Genomic DNA, 21,537 nt, shown 5'->3' with positions numbered 1-21,537 from the left:
ATTCTGGTCAACAAAACTCTTTATTGATAAAACCTTGTAAGCTCAATTACATTAAATTTAAAGCCAAAACACTAGATGAACATTTTGTGGCGTAATAATATGTGTAAGCTATTATTAAGCTGAAATACAAAGTTAGACTATTACTTTAAAGAAATGCCATTTTATAATGTAAAGACACAATATTTTCAAAGAAGCTTCATGCAGTACTATGCTCTTTCTGAAGACACTTCAGTGTGTTATGTAAAAAGAAAGAGTTTATTGCATTTGTTTGGCTTTACATTCTTATCCAAAAAAGAATTTCATTACTTTGTCATTAAGATCTTCAGGTACTGTAACAACTACAAGTATGCCAACATTAATTTGGGGTTTATTAATAGATTCCCTTTTGAACTCTGAGCAAGTTCTGATGTTATATGTTTTCTTGTAAGTAGGGTAAAATTAGTGAGTTTGTTTACTGGTTTTAAGCCTGTAGTGGCTCACTCTTCACAAGCTATTCAGTGTATGTTCTTTGAAAGCATCTAATATTTAGGCTCACTAAAGTTTAGTGTTGTATGCTGCAATGAACAATGAAATCTGATTTCAAAAATGTTAGTTTTTAAAGTATCATGGTTAAACCTCTTCATACATCTTACATTGTTTTTCTTCTGCTTGAATTCAGAACACATGGCTTTGTCCTGAGGAAGTTAACATTATAATACTCTGTAGTTTGCATGATTACAAGGAAATTGCTACATTGTAACAGTTAGTGCATAATTGTGATGAGTAATTGACTAAGAAAAGCCTACTGGTGTCGGTCAGTGTGCAGGCCATATCAAAAATACATGCTTCAGCCATAAAAAGCATTTTTCTACTTTACAAATCTTTTAGCAAGATCCAGGTTTCCCCAGGTTATGTAGACTGTATATGATCCTCTACATTAAAAGATCATTCCCAAATTATTGTCTGTATGTACATGTGTGTCTTTTGTTCTTTGGAAGAGACATGCAGTTGTGTGCCCCCAGGCCGCTTAGGACATCTGAATCCCTTTAATCTGACACATGTCAGATTAGTGCTCTTGTGAGGCCATAAACATGAACATGATGTAGCCCCACAGGATGTGTTAATGCTGTTGGAGGGTTTTTTTGAGAGAGAGTATGTCTGACTTGTAACATTATAATTTAAAATTCATATTTGATGGATATTTCAGGTATTCTATAGCTAAAACTCTCTCAAGGTTATTTTTAAAAGTTATATATGATGTGCTAACTACCTTCTGAAAAAATCAAATACATTCTCCTAATGAAGATGTTGCTGTACAATACGTCCTCCAAAGGTTAAGGTTTTTTTAAATTTTGAATAGCTTGTGGCAAGGTCCAAGCAGATGGACTTACTTCTCAGGAAGCTTAAATGTAAACACAGAACAGCTCCATTTGTATTATGGTTTTGGTTTTGATTTATTTTCAGTGTTCGTGATAAACCAAAATATATAGTGCTGGCAAAAGTGCTAGACTGCATGGTTTCCAATTTGGCTTTATGATCCATGAGCCTCAAAACAGAAAGTTAAGGTGTCTGAGGGAGAAAAAAGGATGGAGGTTGAAATTGTGATGCAAGGCAGTACAGTGTACCATGAGAATTCCATCCTCCTTTTACACTGTCTGGAAGCAGAAAGCTGATTGAATCTATTTTGGAGATGGATGTGATCATTTCATAATGTCCGTATTAGAAGTAGGAAGTGTTTCACTGTATCTGTGATAAGAGCAGGAAAGGAAAACAGTGAAACTAGAGCCACATGAGACAAGACAGGGAAAGGATTTCAAAAACATCCTAAAATAGTGTACTACAGATGGCTGACAAGATGATGAGGATAGACTGCTCATTCAAACTCCTGGGCGGGAAGGCATAATTACAACTTCCGTAAGGACAGTTTTATCAGAGTGCAAGGTGTGGAAATGTCATAGTCTACAGTATAAGCAAAGCAAAGGGGAATCCAACAAAAACCAAACCAAAACAAAGGGGAGTCGGACAAAAAACAATCTGCAAATTGTTTGTTCCTTCTTTTGCATTCTGGCAATGCCATGGTCAGTGCATACAATCCTGAGCATCCACATAAACATAAAATATGTTAGGAATCCACTTCCTATCCTTGAATGGGGGGAATGTTCAGAAATTAGCTCAAAACCAGCACAAACTGCCAGCAGGAGTAGTGGGTATCTGTAACTGTGCTGATTCTCACTGACATGCTGTGGTGCCTAGGAAACTTTAGTGTAATCATGGCTGAATTATTCCTAAGTCAGAATTACCAGGAATGCCCATTTTAATTTTCAAAAATGTTTCAAGCAGTTACTATAGTAATGGAAATATGGAGTAACAAGTCTGTTTCATTGAATTTCTTTAGGTAGTTCAGGTGAATCTTCCCAGTTCTTAAGCAATTTCTTCAAGTTTTGGATTGCTTTGAAGAAGTTTAAATGGCTTTTGGCAATGTTACAATCTTTATCTCTAATGATGTTAACACTGATGAATGAAATGTTAAAAATTTTTGAGATATGTAACTCCTAGAAATAGCACTAGGCCATTTCCTTTTATAATTTGTAACACAGCCAGTAGAACTGTAGGTTGTTTTGGAAAAAATCCTAGAAAATGCCTCATTTGTGGATAAATAAGCCAGCAGGTGAAGAAGGTATCCGAGTTGCTTTTTTTCAAGTGCATATATGAATTGATGGAGTAATTTCAAATATTTTATGCATAGTAGCCTGCTCTGTTGTTTGAATGCATGTTTTCTCTTAGCAGTCCTTAGGACATTAGAAGAGAAACAGATTAGCATAGCTGGGTATTAATGTGGGAATTTCAGTAGGTGAATACCATATTTAAAACCCAGCTTCTTAAATTATTTATACCTAATGGATGTCTTGGTTTGTTCAGTAGAAAAGACGCTGTTAATTTAAATTCCCATTAATTACTGCATCAAAGCGCACTTTAAAATATTCTCTGTCCTAGAGCACCAAATTATGGGAAAGGAGATAAAACAGCTGTTATTGTTGCTGTGTCAGGCAGCATTTATTTGGCTAGACAGCTTTTTTTTTACAAACTAGTTGCAATAATATGTGTTTCAAAAATACTGATTAGACACAGTGATAAATCTGGATCCCTTCAGTGAGTCTGAGTGTCTGCATTCAATTACAGCCTTCTTAAAATACAGTGGTAGATTCTTCTGTTGTACCATGCTGGCGGAGTCCCAAATTAGTTTAACAATTAGTGTCCCCAAAACACCAAGCTTGGTTCAGAGCTGGAATGTGAGACCTCAGAATACTCAGCCAGGGTCAACAGATATCTCTTGACACCCACCACAGGCTTTTGTCTCTTCTCATGTTGCTTTCATTTTAAAGGTCTCAGACTCTGAGACACTGTTTTAACTGACCTTATTTTTTCAATTTGTTTTTATTTTGATGAATGCCTGCTGCTGCCTTGCATTGGTCTGTATGTCTGGAAGAGTGCTTTCTTCATTGCTTTCCCATGGAAACTTAAGCGGTCTGTCCTCTGTCCCGTTCACTTATTCTCTGTATCTAAATAGGTTATTAAATTAACTTTCCTGAGTCACCCTCAACTCTTTCCTGTAGAGATGAAAATCTCAAGATATGTCTATAGATATATTGAAATTAGTTAATCAATTCAAATTCGGTGTGGTTTAAGACAGCTCCCAGTTTTTTCTTCCAAACCTTCCTCCCGTTTCCTTTCTCTCTCTAGACATCTCCATGCTTTCTGCTGCTCGGCACTGATCATTCCCTAGGCCATCACATGCAGATGAGTCTAGATACTGTATGTTGATTCTGTACGTAACAACTTCACAATAGTAACTTTTCTTTATCCATAGCTACAATCCTCACGTAAACTTTATTTTTGGTCTGAGCTATAAAATTCCTTTCCTCTGAAATCTGTCAATTCAGTACAGTATTGCTGTTATCCACTGTGGATGCTCTTGCACCTTTTTTTATTATCTACAACATAAGGTGCTCATTTGAATGACCTTTTCAGCTTAACCACACACTCTTCTCATTTCTTATTTGCTCCTGAAATGTTCAGTATGAACAGATGGGTTTCCCCATTCTTCAAATATCTTCCTCTTTTGTTTTTTTGGTTTTTTTTTTTTTTATCCCTACTATCACTGGCTATACAGTAGAGAGATCAAATTCTTTTCTGTAACATCATATGCTGGTTGACACTAGAGCAATGAACTACTGAAAAATTAAATGTCATAACTAAGTGCTTACAGAAACTGGATTTTCTGAAGCTGCAAACAATAACAAGTGTTACTTGAGAAAGACACATTCTCTTTAAGATTTATTTCAGCTGATGGTTTACATCTTACTTTTCTTTAGGGTAGAAGAACAAAAAACCCACAATAAAATAACACCCAAATCCCAACTCAATTTCCTCTCACTTTTCCAGAGCTGAGTCGTCCCTTTTATATATTTCCCCACCATCTTTTGCCTCCTTAACTCCTCTTTTTCCATCTTCATTGGAGTTCTTGGGACAAATTCCAAATGTAGCATTTTCTTTAACATTATTTTACTCCCAAAAAAATTTTCCTTCTGTGTTTCTGTAAGCAGATCATTCATTTGAATAGAATATTACAATTTATTCCATTCCTCCACAGTGAGAGGATTTTGGAACAGCAGGCACTTCAAAAATAAAACCAAAATACCAACAACAAAAATCAATAGAAAAATAAATGCAGTGAGGAAACAAATCTAGTATGAATATATCTGAAGCTTAGAAAGTTGTGATTGATTTGCTGTTTAGTCAGTTCATTTTCAGCTTTTTGTAAGCTCTATATAGATTTTTTTTTATCTTCTCCAATATTTTGAATATTTTCCAGTGACTATTCACAGGCTAAGTGAGAACTTCATTTTGAGCCAAATAGTGTCTGTTCTTCTTTCCAACCTGTATGTTATTTGCTAGTTATTTGGATGTCGTAGTCTCTTTGGTTGTACTTTCTGCTATCCTGTTTTGTCTGCCCTGTCTATATTCTATTCTTACAACCTTCAGAGAATTTTTTCTGGGCCACATCCAAGGCTGTATTTGTTCAGGTGAACTTCAGGAAATTTCAGGGTAAAATAATCCTTCATTCTAACAGCCTGTGGAGAATTTAAATCGATCAATCAAAATGAGGTCAGGTATTACTATCTGGGGTTATAGTAAACCAATGTTTAGGGAGGAAAACTGTCTAAACAAATTAGTGCCTATGAAGTTAATACTTGGGAAGACCTATGAGCAAGAGGAAAAAACATTATATCATCTTTTTAATCTCATATATTACTTAATACAAAGTGTTTGACGTCTCTGTTTCCTGTTTGGATAATGCATATGTGCTAAGTTCTGGTGATGAGTTATTTGTTTGTGAAGTTGGTCTTCAGAGAAGCAAAAAAAAAAAAAAAAAATTTAGAGCTGCACATCAAAGCCAATATAGTAACCAGTTAGCATTGAAACTTCACTACTTCGATAGAAGGAAATACCAAGTTCCTCACACCAATTCCGAATAAAGAAGTGTTCAAATTAAGAAAATTATATGCTATGCTTAAATCTGACCGGGTCACAATCCTTGGCCTTCAGACTGCATCAGGGGATTTCAGCATGCTGCTTCCTACCTCCTTGTGAAAACAGCCTGTTCATGGCTGTTTTTTAAGTTGCAGACCCATTCAGCCCCACAACCTGATGAACTGAGCTCTTGCCACATACATTTCTGCATCCAGGCTAGTATGGTAAAAAGTACCTGTAAAAATATGTGCTGTGGATCAGACAGGATCCAAGGGGTGAGACTATCTCTTAGCACAAATTATCATGTTCTAAGCCATGGCTACCCTTTGTATTATATGCAATACTGTGAGTCTGTAATGAGTTCCTTAAAGACTTTATCATATTGTTCCATTGGTTATCATTTTCTTATTATTAGGTGCCATTGTTCCCATTAGTAATTACTTTATGCAATGGCTGCATAAAGCCTGCACATTACCACTGATAGCAGGACTGTGTGATTGTTCTACTGTGTATTTTTAAATAGCAAAATTTAAGACAATTAATGGAGGAGGAAGAAAAGACTGCTGCTTCCACTGGATCCACTACTTCAGCAACCATCACAACATCATTCTTTATCCAATTTGTTAATTGCTGTGAGACTTATCTGTGATTTGGATGCACATAGGTGTCTATGTTCAAAAGCTGACTTCATAAATGAACACAGTAGGAATTTTTTAATAATTATGTCCTTTTCCTCTAGGTAAGCTTTATTAAATCAATTAACATTTCGCTTTATCTTTTAAAAAGTTAATAGACGTTCAGTAAGAAAACCTACATTTGCAACATGCATATTTGCAATGTAGATTTTATACTTTTTGGTTCCACATTATTGATGTAGTCTCATGGTTCTGTCTTTTTGAAACAGCATGGAGCATTTATCCATTTCAGAAAATACTGATCCAAAAGTAGCAGACCTATGTATGGTGGAGACTAGCTCAAAGTGCACTCCAAAACTGGAATGCAGAAGGCCTCATAGCCTTTGGAAAATTATTATGACTGCTGTGTTAATTTTGTGTTATTGAAGAATGTTGTTAGTGCGCTATTTGTGTGAAGTCTCTGGGGTTAAAATATTCTTTAAAGAGATGTTTATTTTTGGACAGACCTATTGAGTTGTCTCCTATTGTATGTTAAAGTAGCTGCTCTCAGAGGTCACAGAGAGTTCAGATTTACAAAGACACCCTTATTTTGTAGAAAATGAATTTTCAGACTCTCTAATGGGAACACACAAAAATGTCTCTAATAAAACTTTCTTTATAATGTTTTATTTGATGACGTGTCCAGAAAGAGGAAAAGTAATGTAAGGATACAAGTTTGGACAATAATCAGACATGAAAGCATATGCTCTGTTTTCAGTAAGTGTAGATAGTTGCATATGTTTCTAATGTTTCTGACATAGGAACATAATTCTTGGAGTTTTGTATTTGTTTTTTCTTCCTCAACCTATGTACTTGTGAAAACATTTGCTGACTTTTGATTTTCTGAGCAGCAGACACCAATTTAAAAAGCACAGATCCAGCAACTGGGTCCAGTCAGATAGAATGTGCTCTTGCACAGTTGAAGACTTTGGAGTCCCAAGCAGTCAGCAGGATCTGCCTGTACTGATTCCTCTGTACCATGACAGTAGAAGGATAACTCAGTCCAAAGCCATAGCTTCAGGTAAATACAGTGTTCATGAAAGATATTGTTCTGACAGCAGAGAAAAGCGAACTCCTTACTTTTTCCCAGGTTGGCTTTAGCTACAGCAAATCAAGTTTTGCACTGGTGTAGCACTTCATTTATGTCTCTGAGATACCCAGAGTGATTTATTTTATTGACCCACTTAGCAGCTGGTTTTATCTATTGCAACAGCCAGCTCCAATCTAGCCAAGTGAAGCTGACGCTGAGATGAGCTGTATGAAGTTAGACACCTGTCACACACTTAAAACGATCAGTGTGTTACACCAGGGTGCAACAGTGGGGGATAGCAGAGGCATGCAGAGACATGTCCAAGCCTAAACCTTAATTTTCTCGGCAGATGCTTTAAATGGCTGTCACTGCTCATAGACACGTATTGGACATTTTAAGATACTTTAAAAACGCCAAAGTTCTGGAAAAGCCTGGGTCATCAGAGTGTTGGTTTGAAACTGGAAGAGTGTTAAATATGATTTTAAAAGGAGATCGGTGGGAAATTATTTATTCGGGGCGGGGGGGGGAATTTCGAAAACAGAAACATTGTAGGCAATTTTTTAGACATTTTCGTGCAATGTAAATTGTATTTCCGAAGGTCTACACCAAGAGGAAATTTTGGAGACAGAAGGAGTTGCTATTTAGCATTCCTGCTCTCTTATCCAGTGCGTTCACCAAGGCTAGGTCCGGTGGGGGAGACTGCGATGCGAAATACAGTGGGCAATACCGGGCCTGCCACGGCCAGTCGTGCAGCGCAGCGCGTTCTCAGCCGTGTCTGTCGGAGGGGGCAGATGGAGAACTCTTGGTTACTCAAACGCCAGGACGGCGGGGCAGCGGTTATTTGGGCTGTTTGCAGAGCTTCTCTCCCGAGCCGTGACAGTGACCGGGGCACACCAGCCCTCCCACGGCCGCCTGCCCCCGTGCCCTGCCCCGGCTGCCGCCCGGCCCCGCTGCGGGCGCTTCCCCGCGGCCGGCGGTGTGGGAGCGGGGGACGTCAGTGTGAGGGGGCCGGTCCTGGGCAGGGCAGGGCGGCCGCGTCCCGTCCCTCCCCGCCCCTCGCCGCGACTCCCTCCCTCCGGCTGGGGGCGGCCGGGTCGGCCCTGTCGGGATCCCATTCCTCCTCCCTCGGTGCATGGTCGCGGCGGGAGCGGAGGAGGGCGAGCCCGGCGGGGCGCGGGCCGGAGGCGGCGGCGAGAGCGGAGCCCCAGCGCGGAGGAGCCGCCTCTGCCCGGCAGAGGTGAGGCGGCGGCCCCGCTGAAGTTGTGCGGGGCTGGGAGGACGGGAGGGAGGACGGGGAGCGCTGGCTGCGCTTCCATTCATTGCCCGAGCGGCGGCCGGGCTGCTGCTCCACCCCGGGCCAGGGCTGCAGCCGTAGGACGGGCCGGGGAACAGCCGCGGCTGGACGGGGCACGGCGAGGAGGTGGCGGCAGGGACGGGGCTGTGGCGCCGGCGAGAGCCGCCCGGAGACCGCCGAGGCAGCGGTGGGGCGGGAGGGCACCCGGGAGACTTCCCCGCGGGGAGTGCGGCGGGGACTCAGGGCGCGACCCGGCGGGGCGCCCGGAGCCGCCGGGCTGCCTCCTTCCCTCGCTCCCTCCTTCCCCGCTCCCCTTCCTCCCTCCCGCGCGGCCGTCCTGCCGAGCAGCGCTCCCGGCGGGACGCGGCTCTCTCCGGGCAGCGGGCGGGGGTCCCGCGGCGCCTGGCCGCGCTCCGCGCACACGTCTGGCACCGCAGGGCGGCGGGGCTGCCGCGCTCCCTCCGCGCCCTCGGGAGCGGGGCGGGGCCGGCGGGGACACTGCCTTTTGGGGGGCCCCGGTCGGATTCGTGCGGGACGGCAGCGGGGGGAGCGGGAGCCGGGCTGCCCCCGGCCGGGGCACCTGCGGCCTCTCCGGGGGGACGGGAGGGCGGGAGAGTCTCGGCTCTCCGCGAGCTGCCTCGGGGAGCGAGGGTTCAAAGCTCACCTTGGTGCCTTCACATCTCCGACGAGCTCTTCCTTTCCCCTCGTGTTTCTGGAGCCAGTTTTTGAGGAAGGGGTGTGTGTGTGAGAGAGAGAGAGTGTGTGAGAGAGAGCGAGTATTTTGAGTTTTAGAGCCCTTCAGGGAAGAGCAGGAAGTAAGTGACCCAGGTTACTGGTGCACGTTTTTTGGTAGTTTAGGCATCACTTCAAAGGCACTCAGTAACACACCGCTGAGATTGGATCCCACAGTTCAGAAGTTGTGGGTGCGCTGGAGCAACATCAGGTAAAACAGCATGGGCTGGCAGTGCTGTGTCCAGACAAGTGCACATGCTCTCAGTACCTGGTGGCAGAGCAGGAGAGTTGCACCATCATAGTGAGCTTACACCAAGCCAGAACGAAGGAGACGAGACCCTGCGAGTTTGTGCATCCTAATGAGAAATGTATTAGTAGGAATAAATGAGCACAATTGCAAAGCTCCAGCTGACCTCATCCAGAAGAAAATATTGTATATGTTAATTACAAGGTTTGGCTTTCTTGGGGAAACATTCTTAGGCACCACTTCAGATCCCTTTATGAAGATGTCTGCTCAGTCCCAGTCCTGCAGTGGACTCTGGCTGCTCAAGCTTATACCTGCAAGAGGCCCTCTTGTTTCCATGGGTATGCTGTGGCCACAGAAACCTTCTGGTCCTGTAACTCACAGAGGCCTAAATTTATGCTGTGCACAAAAAGTGGCTAATTAGGAAATGTCAGTGACATCACATTTTATTTTTCTAAATAAAACATACTGCAAAAATACAATCCAAATTAATCTCTGAGACCCTTTTGAGTATTTTATCCATGTTCATGCATTGTTAGATCAGGATGTAGGCAGACTGTTAAGGCAGTTGTTAATGAGAGGGTTTTATCTCAGGCACAGTTTCATGGGACCATTCCTCATTTTTTCATTACAAATGCTAGTTGCAGCCACTCCAGCTTTAATCACACTGCTGCTTTCGTCACAGTATTTTGCACTCTGAGTCATGGAGTAGGTTTAATCAGTGTGTAGGAAATTGCCCACTTTATCTTTTTTTTTTTTTTAGTTAATCATCTGTTTTTATTAAGCATTCTGGGAAATGTTTGCATGATGATGTACCCACATGTCAGGCAAGTAGTAGTAGTGTGTCATTTTCTTTTATGACTGTAAATCACTGGGAATGGATGCAGCATTGCTGTGTAAAGAATGTTACAGTTACTTTTGTTACATATTTAATCAAAGCATACTTCCTCCACATTTTCTAAGTCGCTCTTGATTGTGCTGGGCTGGTAAGTTAGGATCAGAAGCACTGCTGGCAAAGACTGAAAGGAAGCCAATAATTGCCATGATCCTTTCTCGTGTTCTAGCTTGTAGCTGTGAAAATTGCTTGTGGTGTTCTGTAGTACAGTAGGACAATGACTTATTAAGGTGCTACATATTACTGTGTCAGCAGAACCTGACTGAGCTGCAGGTGACTGTATAGTTGGCAAGCAGGGAAGAAATTCAGTGTTTTATTTTGCACATGGTGTAGATATTGCTGTTTTGATAATAATTACATGAAAAGGAGGATTCATTATTTCCCTGAAAGTTTTGAAGAACAGAATTGTTATTCATAAAAATTTGTGTTTCCAGAAATTTCTCCTCTGTTAGACATTCAGTACCCATTGGAGGGCTCCTCAATAAAAGAGAAATGGTGGTTGCGACAAGGGGAAGTTTTGAACACAGGATGGCAGCTCCTAGCTAATGTAAAGTTTCTGGTTGTCCACTACAGGCAAAAAAGCAGTTTATAGGAATTTTACCCTCAGCATCTTAAACCCAGCTCATTACAAGACAAAAAGGAAAGAGTCTGTCCATGTAGGAATAGCCCCTGATGAAGCTATTCCTCAGAGCTGTTTGTTAAATCTTGAAGTGGGAGAGTGAGGATGGCTGCTCTGCTGTCCCCAACTGTCCTCACCTCCCACGCACACACATGTGTTCATGCACAGGCACAAGCACACACAGCTCCTCTTGTTGGCTGACCCTTCACACCATCCAGCCTGTGAGGAGGAGAGCAGTGCTCAGCTTATGAACTGCTGGTGGCAATAAGAGAAGCTTTTTTATGTCCCCATTCCGTCCCTGTGAACAAGGGCTTTCTGTGTCTTCCCTTTTGCTGCTTTCCTCTGTGTTTTCAGTGCCTCCCTTCCCTCAAAAGAGTTCCCATTTCTTTGCTTTCTGCCTAGAGGATAAATCATTCTGGGGTGTCAGCATTTTGAACTCATTTAGGAGCATGGTTAGAGGTGGCAGTGGCTGGAAGGTGTTACTGGCTCTCAGAGCCCTTTTTTGATGCGAAGACAATTGCTGATGTGATTGTAGTTGACAAGTCTGTTAAAATAATACCAAAGACTTTTGCTTAGATTATTTCTCCCTTCTGCTTTCCAGCTTTCTTGAAAATTGACAGGATTCTCCTGAGTTGTGGTTCCAAAAATCTGCCCTGGGAAGGTGGAACTAACAGGATGTATTCTTCCAAAATTACTGTCCCGCATAAAGACAAACTGGAATTAAGCTGAGTTCAGGGCATTTGTTAAGCCCAGATTAAAAAAATAGTATTGTTATACCTTTTAAAATTGCTCAGGAGGTGTGATCAGATACTGTGAAACCTGTCTAAACAAGCTCTATTATTTTACTGACTTGTAAGTAAAGTGATATTTTCACATTATACACACAGTAGGTGATGCATTTTGGAAAATAATGCAGATCTGAGGTCTTAATTTCTTTTTTATTTGCCTTTGTTTACCTTACAACTCTAGGAGGTCAGACATTAACCATGGATAAGTATTTCATCATCATTTAATCAGAGAGCAATCTATTTTCCTAGAAGTATTTTCCTAAAAGATATTTTTATGGAAGGTAATTCTGAAGAAAACTAAATGCATGCAGGAAAAGTAATTAAATTATGAATTTGCTGCAATGGCAAACAGATGACTGCAAATGTACCTGATCTATGAGTGGATCAGGAATGTATCTGAAATTCTGAACTATGGCGATATATATAGCAGTTGGGCAGTTACAGTATCCACGACTGAGCATAAATAAATCACAGCAAAACATATTTAGGGACTGTTGTGCTGTTCACATAATCAATAGGATCCAATTTCCGATTCACTGATGTAATTAAAAAAAACCAAACAAAACCCCCCAAAAGCATGGTCTATTGCTAAAGATTAGTTTCTCCAGTTTTCATTGTCTTCTGGTTTTCATAATCATACTGTCTTTTTCAGCTTGGAGCTGTATAGTTAAGTTAGATGTGGGCTCTTCAAAGGAGAATCCAGAAGGTTTAAGACGTTGCTGCATGAGAAGAATGCTGCAGCAATTTGTTCCCTAAAACATTTCTTACGTATTTTGGTTTAGATGTTGTTGGCTGGGATTTCTTTAAGAGTTCCTCTGAAGCCCATGGTGAAAACACAGGAACTAAATGATAAACCATGAGAATGAAATACTATGAAGAGAGGGAAAAATGTCTTGGAGAAAGCATCACTTTGTGTTGCAGCCAGTGATAGTACTATAATAAATGAATCCAGATACACAAGGAAGGCTTATTTTAGCTGATTTTCAGATCATTCCATTTTCACCTTTAACAGCTTCTAGTGCTCAAAAACAATCAATGAAGCAATATGCTGAAGCAGCTGTACAGTCTCCTTTGTCATTGGTGTCACTGCTCTATTTCAGATCTCTTTGTCTTAATGCTATCCTATTATCTTAAAGACTGTGAAAGTATTGTTGGACTAATGTGTTCCACATGGTATCTAAAATCTTACTAGTGAATATGTCTTGGATTTTAATGACAAAAAATTGGCTTTAGAGTTCACTAAGTGATCTTCATGCTTGCTGACATCTGACATTGTATATGTATGTTGTATGTCTTCTTGCACATAATTTCTGACAATTCACATTCAGTAAGTATTAATGCTGTCATTCTGTTCCAGATTAATAACAGTAAGTTTTGTAGATAAAATAATATACAATGCTTGAATAGTACAACTGATACTTACCTTAAAGTTTGACTGTAGGTTGTCAGCCTTTTCATTTTGTAGAATTCCTTTTGATCTCAAGTAGGTTTTTCTGTAATGGTGCTTTAGGAGAAAATCCTGTGAGTTTACTGCTAAAGAAATGGTCAACATGGTAGTTGTAGCAGTTATAACTAGAGCCTGGTCTGAACTGAATGTTACATTACTTCGTTAAAAGACATAGAGTTTTAAAATCAGCTTCATTTGAGCAGTGTGACTTCTCAGGGTGGTTGAGACTTTGGGTAGCTGTGACAGGACTTTCTTGGTCCAGTTTTAAGGCATAATCCCTTAAACCTGTTGGAAAGAATCACCTATAATGTGGGAAGATAAATTCAGTCTCTGTATTTATTTGATCTTCTGCTGAGATTGCAGATAGGGTGCCAGTTGGTGCCATCTGTGTTTATAAATTTTGCAATGGTATTCACTGGGAGATTATCTGAAAGCCAAATCAGTTTACATAGGTCAGTGAATTGCAGCTTGCAAATCTTGTGTCTGGGATCACTGTAAACAGGTTTTTCGGACATTTCATGGAACTTTGTCAAAGCCTGACCTCATCACTAAAGTGTGTGTGGTGGTGATAATGTACCAATTTTATATGTTGGTTGATACATTTGAGAGAAGCGTTACTTTAATGGTTATGTAGTCTTGTTTTGTCCTTTAGTATATGTGTATTGCTTTGATACATCTGCAAATAGTAAGTTTGTGGAGGGAAGGCTGAACCAAAAATACTTTCTTAAAAAGGGGTGGTGGATTTTTTTTTTAAATGTTTAATAAGTTATATATATACGGTGCTGTAAATATAGTTACTGTTCCTGCAGTTAAAGTACCTGTAGAAGAGAAGGTGCTGCAGGTGAAAGTACATACACTCTGTCACATATTAGGAGTCTACTGATGTTCTGGTTTCGGCTGAATTATTTTCCTTCATAGTAGCTAGTTTAGTGCTGTGTTTTGAGTTTAGTATGAGACTAATGTTGATAACACACTGATGTTTTCCATTCTTGCTGAGCAGTAGTCATACCAAGTCAAGGCCTTTGCAGCTTCTCATGCTCTGATACCAAGTAGACTGGAGGTGCGCAAGAATTTGAAGCCAGGATAGCTGACCACAACTGGGATATTCCACACCAAGTAGCATTGTGCTCTGCAATAAAGCTGGGGAAGGAAGAAGAAGGGTAGGGAGCAATTGCAGTGATGGTGTTTGTTTTCCCAAGTCACTGTTACCTGTGGTGGAGCCCTGCTCTACTGGCCATGGATGAACTCTGGCCTGCTCATGTGTAGCACTCATTGAATTCCTTGTTTTGCTTTGCTTGCATTCATGGCTTTTGCTTTACCTATTATGGTGCATGTATCTAACCCATGAGTTTTATCGTTTTTACCTCTCCTGATTCTCTCCTGCATCCCAGTGAGGGAGAGTCAGTAAGTGATGGTCATGACAACTAAAGCAATACTTGTACAGAATTTCTTGACAGAGTTCTTCCTGTGCAAAGAATGGCAGCATCTTTCTGTACAACTGTTTAGTACTGATTGTGCTTGAAATAGAAATATTAGAGGATACCTCTTGCAAATACTCTAGTTCTTGCAGCCTTCTATGAAACTCATTTCCGAAAATAAGCCAGTAGGTACACATGGTCATCATGACAAATGCGCAATTGTAACTCTGTTTCAGAATAGACACCTGATAAAACTTGAATGTCATTCAGCACAGGCAGGTCTGAGTAATTTAAAGTTTACAAGAAAATTTTAAATGTAAGTTCTAATTTAAATATGGCAATATATCTTTTTATTCTGCATGTTGGAAATAGCAGTATATATTTTAATTTTATATTCAGTCATATTTGTGGATGTGCTTCTGTGTTCTTAGAAAATTGTTTTCAGTTCAACATAAATGGTGGGACAAATTTGGCATAATAATAAAAGTTTCATGCATTCTTACATGTGTTCACTCTCTCTCTCTGCATTGATTTTTCTCAGGCTACTTTTGCTCTAGTATGGTTTACCTTTGAGGAGTTAACAAAGGTCTCATTTTTCTCTGTTTTAAGGGCTTTTAAAGCTGCTAATAGACATAGTACATGACAGCTGGCGTGTAAGATATTCCACAGACTGCCCAGCTGATTGCTCTGCTGAGATGGTAGATCATTTAGCAGAGGTATCCAGTTTGCAGAAATGTGCATGAGGTTTGTGTTGTGCATACATGTTTATTCAATCATTAGTCATGATCATGACTGCGTAAAATCAGTGCAATTACCTTCGACCAATCTTTACATCTAAGTGGCCCAGACCACATTCCATGACAGCCCTGACAGCTTGAATTAGAGCTTGCCTTTTATCGCAGCTGAATATGGAGCACAGAAATATCGAACCTTTCTTGAGCTTGGTTAGTACAAGAACGGTACATGTTAATGTGGAAGAGTGAAAGTCCAGTGTGAAACAGAGCTTTAGGAATATTCTAATTTTTTGTGCTTGACCAGCCTATATCAACAGTTTATTTTTCTGTTGCTCATTGTATGCATTGCACCATAGATAAACAACCTGTTGCTTTAAGGGTGTATCAGGAGTGTCTCACATACACACATGCACTGTGCTCTGCATGGTATACCTCTGCTTCCCAACCAGATTTGAAGAATGTCCCGACAAGGTCAGAGAAGTCCACATTTTCAGCAAAATGTCTCCAGCTCTTGCCTGCTGGTCCCCCATTCTTTCCACAGGCTCCTTGGAGTTGGGCAAGGAAAGGGTCTAAATAAATAGTTTATTTGTGGGTTGGGTTGTGACTTCTTTTTTTCCAGGGTAATCAACCCTATAGGTCCCTTTAATCTCCCCTTTTTTATTTTGTTGTTAAATCACTGAAAAGAAGAGATTCTGCCTTATATCTCAAGAAGATCATACAAAGAGAGGACTAGAAGAGTCCTTATGAAGTCATCTACCCTATTTTTCTGCCTCAGATTAGGATCATCCATGTCTGTCATCTGTGACTTGTTCTAAGGAACTCAGTGGTCTCCCTTACATCATGATGTGAGAATTTTCTTTTTATCTTATCCAATTCACACCTTTCCTGTCATAATTTAATACCACAAGTGCTTATCCTTCATCTGTCTAGGACAAAACAAGTATTTATTTTTTGTATATTGTGTTTTATTAACTATCATAGCCTCCTGTTTCTCACCTCAAAGGTGCTGGGTTTTTTACACCAGTTACTTTTGTTGCTTTTCTTTGGGTTGCCTTTGATTACTTCACATCTATTTTGTTTGTCCAGTTAAGAATGTACTTGCCTTGAGGCTTTAATGATACAGAATAAAACAGAATGGGATCCTCTTCATATGTACTGACACGATGAGAATCTTTTCAGCACTGTGACTCTTTTTCAATGGTTAAATTGGTGAGGAGAAGAGACAACTGGGGATGAGATGATACTTTTATAAAAACATGAACGGCGTGGTGAGGGGCTTAGGGATAATGTGTTCATTTTCTCTCCCAGTACAAGGACTAATGAGCATGAAAATGAAACTAGCAGGTGTTGGGTTTGGAATAGCAAGAAGAGGAGTTTTGTTGTGCACATATATTAAGTCGTGTAACTCCACAGAATGTCGTGGATACTGAAAATTTATACCAATTCAAAGTGAAACTGGACAAAATTAATGGAAAAAAGCGTCTGTAAGGGATTATTAACAACATAAGCATGACCTCTGGCTTTAAAAGTCCCTGAGCTGCAAATCATTGGAGACAAGTGCATTTGGGGAAAGTATGACTAAACGATTACACTATTCTTATGCTCTTCCCCAGACATCTGCTTTTGGCTGCTCTTGGAGACAGAGGTACTGGATAGAAGATTTGACCTGGCATAATTTTAGATTTGTCCTTTTAAATTGTAAAAACTCAAGACACATTTTTCTGTGAGTTAGCAGCTCAGGGTAGCCTCTGCAACTCTTGTACTTTTTAGACCAAAAGCCTCCGATCCATTTTCCATATAATTTAAGACAGAAGTACTTTCTTAATAAAACACAAAGATTACCATGAACATTTGTCTCCTGCCAGTTGGCGTCAACTGCAAATTATGTTTCATTTCAGTCATGCTAAACTGCCAGATGAGATAATGCATATTGTCTCATTTAGGCAATCTAAGCAGCTATGTCTGTAATCCTAACTTGGTTTTTCTGATTTATTTTCTCCTACGCGTGTGTGAAATTGTATTTAGTATGAAAGTTTTTTGTTTCTCTGCCCATCTCCCTTCTACTGTTGATACATTTTAACTGCTTACATGAACACAAGCTACATGAGATTGCCTGCAGAGTTTGAGAAAAGACTGAAAGCATTTAGGTCTCTGAAGGGGACAGAGCAGTATAGAGGGAGCAGGATGCTGTGTTACTCTTTACCCTACAGCCACTGATTTAACTGGCTAAATTTAGAGTGTTGATTCAGTGGTGCATCTTTAGGACACTCATCAGCTGATCCAAAACCCATAACCACATGATGCAAATGTCTCATGTAAATGTAACTTCATCCCCAGTTTTAATGTTAACCTTATACTAGTAGGTTTTCTGCTCTGTCAGATATTGTTCATCTATCTGTGACTCTGTCAATGCCCACACAGATATTTGTAATTTTTCAACTGGTGTGGAGTCAGCATGAATGCAGCATCCTGCACTCAGGCAAACTTGACAGAAATGTTCTGGCGTCTGTACTTGCTTGGGCATAAATTTGTGTTGCATGGTGGTCATACGAAATGGTAATATAGCAATGGTAGTCTGGCATTAATGAAGACACAGCCATGTGCTGCACATGCCTTCTTTACTTTTCTGTCATGTATTAATGTGTTTAACACACTTCAGTGTATTAGGCTGTTCTGTGTTACTGGTGGTTGAGTTCCCAGGTTTATCCTGTGCTGCTGCAGTGGAGTCTGGATTAGAGGCAAGGATCATGCAGGTATTAGGAAGTTCCTTCCTGAGCCTCTGTAGTCTTTAACTACGCGTGCTGTTGGAGTAAATTGATCATGCTTAAGCTCTGTTTAGTTTGCTTCACACACCAGAGTGGGCTTTATTTGAAGTGTGTGGCTTTGGAGGAGAGGAAAGAAAGGCAACATTTGGGTTTGTGTAGATGAGACTGTTAAAATTTGTTGTAAATAACTGTGAGTGCTGTTTTGCTATTGGTGGGATGTTTGTATATAGTAACTACTTTGATCTCTACTCACTGAGTGAACATTAATTAATGTTACTACAGCAAAGTTGTTTTCTGACTACTGTAAGAATTGACTGTAGGTAACCCTAGAAGGATTCTTCTGTTCAAATATCACCATTTGATACCTGCAAATACTTTGAATTTATGATTCATTTGCATATAGCAAATAGGTTTCTCTTCTCTGAAGGATTATTAAAGCTGTGCCAAATTCAATTAGTCACAGTCAACAGCATCACAGCTGGCTATTTTGGAATTGATAAAGGAAACTATTCTGTTTAGGCAGTAAAGTTTCCAGCTCTTCTGTTGGACTAAAACATCTCTCCTGTATGGACAGGAGAAGATTCAGCTGTGTGTTTAACTGATTATACTTAGAAGTGTACCAGTGTAACATGAAGCTACTCTTTAGATATCTAACTGTATTTTAGTTGAATACTGCAAGTTTCTTTGCCAGAGATTCAGGGAATGTATCCAAGAGGCTTATGCTTTAGATTTGATCTGTGAAAACAGTAAAAAACACCCAATCTTTTTAATGGTTTTTCTCCATTTAGCCTTTTGCTATTGAGTTATGCTGAAAAAAAGCACAAAAAACCAAGCAACAAAACCAAACAAACAACAAAAAACCCCATTGTCTCTAGGTTGGTATCACGACTGATTGTATATTGACTTCAGATATTTGTTGAAATTTTTTTTTCCCCAGTGAGGATGAAGAGTTCAGATTTGCTTCAAAGAAACCAAATAATTTGGAAAACAAATGTCTCTTCCTTTACTGGAAGGACTGAACAAAGAAAGACTGATCAAAATGAGTGCTATCATTCTCTTGTGTTCTTCTGTTTCTGATAATGTGAAATGCTATTTAGAAGCAGTGGTTAATTAAAATCCAGTACATCAGGCTTGTGTCTGTCTGGCCTGAGGCATCATTTATCAGCTGAAGAGAGGAGTATATGTGCAAATGTGTAATATATTCCACATTGTCTCTGAAGGTCTTCAGATGTTATGGCTCATATGAGGAAGATGTTGGTCTGATAACTGAGGAATGAGCAATTACAGTCCCAGTGTATGGTGAGGTGGTTTGCAGGCTGGGGGGAAACAAAATTATCTGCTACTTAATTTTTGTGGACTGACTTGGACCATTTCGTGTCTCCCCTCAGTCAAATTCTCAGAAATACAAAGTTTCTTTTTTAGAGAGCAGGGTTTTGGTTTTAAAGTTTGTTTGCTGTGGTGTTCTGCACAGCCTCAGAAGCTCAGAACAAGGCTATGTATCTTCTTATTTAGAGAGGAAGCAGGTATGGTCAAACATTTGTTTTTTCTAAAGGAACTGTAATTTGTAATAACAAAAAAACCCCATTACATTAAATACTAACAACTAAGCACTGGCTTAAAATGCAGAGATGTCTAGAAGAGTCCTGTGTGTGGGGCAGTGTAGTCATGTAGAGAGGAGAAGGCAGAAGGTCCAAGTGACAGTGCAAGGGTGGATGCCAGGGCTCAACAGAAAACTCCAAAATCTGGGCTCCTCCTGGCAGAACCTGCAGATCTCTCACCCCCAGTGGCCCCTTGTGAGCTTCCTTGCTCAGGACAGGGAACATTCTATTGTCTTTGGATAGCCACAGGCATCTTGGTTTTGCTTGAGAGAAGTAAAGAGTGTATGTCATAATTTGTATTTATGTCATTACCTGACAATAGAAATGGTCTGTTTGCTGGTCTTGCAGTGAAGCTGGTGTCCTGCTTAAAAAACTGTAAAAATGTTCACCTTCCTCCTCTGTCTGCTGTTCACAAATAGCAACTTTATCATAAAGTCTCTTTGCTCTACACTGCTGTTCTGGTTTTGCATATAACTCTAAATTATTTGATCCTGCATGAGTTATGCGTCCTGGTGGCTCTGAATTTAACTTGTTCAAATTGTGTGTTTGTGTTGTTTTAACATGTGTATGCTGTTACTCCATTAGTGGTTTAGTAATGTAGTAATAGTTGTTGTCTATGAACCAAGAGTGGAGTGAAAGTTGCTGCTCAGCATTTTCCTTAGTGAGAAGAGGCTGATTTTAAGCTTTGAATCTTAATTTTTTCATGCATACATTATTTTAGTTGGTTTTATTTGTGTGTGTGTGTTTTCATTTGACTGAGATAAAGATTCAAAGTGGAAGACTGCTATATATGGCTGTAGTCAGCATAAACCTGTCGATGTTGCAGAAGCTTGATATTTTTTTCTGGGTTTTTTTCCTTATTTTCTTTGAAGTTCACATGCTCTCACAGTGGAATAAATGATTCAGTAGTTGGTCCATCCCCCTGCTTTATGGGTCTGATGAGAGCCAAGTTTTTGAGTGGCTCCTATGTAATCTATCTTGTGAAGATAGGGTACATTTGTTTTTCAAAGAGCAGACATACCTAACCTGTCAGCCCGTTGGAGGAGAAGCAGCTGTTGAATGAAAAATGTCATATTCCTTCTTCTGTAATTTAACACGATCAGGAACTAGTTGGTTTTCCTTTTCCTTTGTAACTTTCCTTTGCTTTGTAGGCTGGCACAAGATGATCCATACCCACTTTTGTGGTTGCTGACTGTGGCTCAGAGAGCTTTGCAGTTCTGAGGGCTTTTGCATCTTGAAGTTTTAAAAAGGAAATGAAGCAGTCAACAAAAGCTTTTGTCTAAAAATCATTTGTTTGTCCTGTTGCAATGGATTATTGGGGAGTTCAAGCCTGGGAAGAGGCCTGTGGCTATTCCTGCATCCTCAAATGCCACTGGGACAGCTGACATTGAGTCTGGCATTGGTAGTAGTTCTTGAGGTGCTGGTAACCATTTGGTGAATGTCTCTCTCCTTTTCCAGCCATATGTAAGTGATCTGAGCATTGCCCTGGGTGGGTGAGTTGCTTCATCACTAATATGTGTGACTTTCTGGGGGGAGTGTGTGGTCCAACAGACCTCACAGATTTCTTGGACATGGCCCACACTGTAGTTGTGTCTGTTATTTATTATATCCTTTCAGAAACAGAAGATAAACTAGTTTCCCTAATGACTATTTTTTCATATGCCTTAATGAGTTTTTGCCTGTAGAGGGGAGATATTTTGGCTCCCTTTCACTTATTTTTCTGGGTACTAGTATTTTTGCTCAGCTCAACTGGAAGATTCACCACCTACGCATCGGTTTGTTCCAAGG

At 40.3% G+C, this 21,537-nt stretch overlaps 1 protein-coding gene and 1 long non-coding RNA gene across 4 annotated transcripts in view; one reads left to right on the top strand and one right to left on the bottom strand.

Annotated features, from left to right (window-relative positions):
- Nucleotides 1–6,792: 6,792 nt before the first annotated feature.
- On the bottom strand, nt 6,793–9,423 carry LOC146424909 (uncharacterized). The gene is made up of 2 exons (XR_014846940.1): nt 9,174–9,423; nt 6,793–7,990 (listed from the first exon to the last, which is right to left on the bottom strand). It is a non-coding gene; the product is annotated as an uncharacterized LOC146424909 (long non-coding RNA).
- The window catches only part of LHFPL2 (LHFPL tetraspan subfamily member 2), a 118,525-nt gene continuing 105,309 nt past the window's right edge, over nt 8,322–21,537 (top strand). The window contains exons 1-2 of one of the 3 annotated variants that reach the window (XM_085042981.1): nt 8,394–8,452; nt 9,368–9,452. The gene's annotated coding sequence lies outside the window, so the exon portion shown is untranslated. Of the gene's footprint in view, nt 8,453–9,367; nt 9,453–21,537 lie in introns of all 3 variants that reach the window. The other 2 variants (XM_085042978.1, XM_085042982.1) reach the window with 2 other exon arrangements.

This window comes from Lichenostomus cassidix, chromosome Z (genome assembly GCF_008360975.1).
Source record: "Lichenostomus cassidix isolate B80296 chromosome Z, HeHo_3.0, whole genome shotgun sequence".
NCBI classification, from domain to species: Eukaryota; Metazoa; Chordata; class Aves; order Passeriformes; family Meliphagidae; genus Lichenostomus; species Lichenostomus cassidix.
This window is presented reverse-complemented; position numbering and strand designations above follow the sequence as displayed.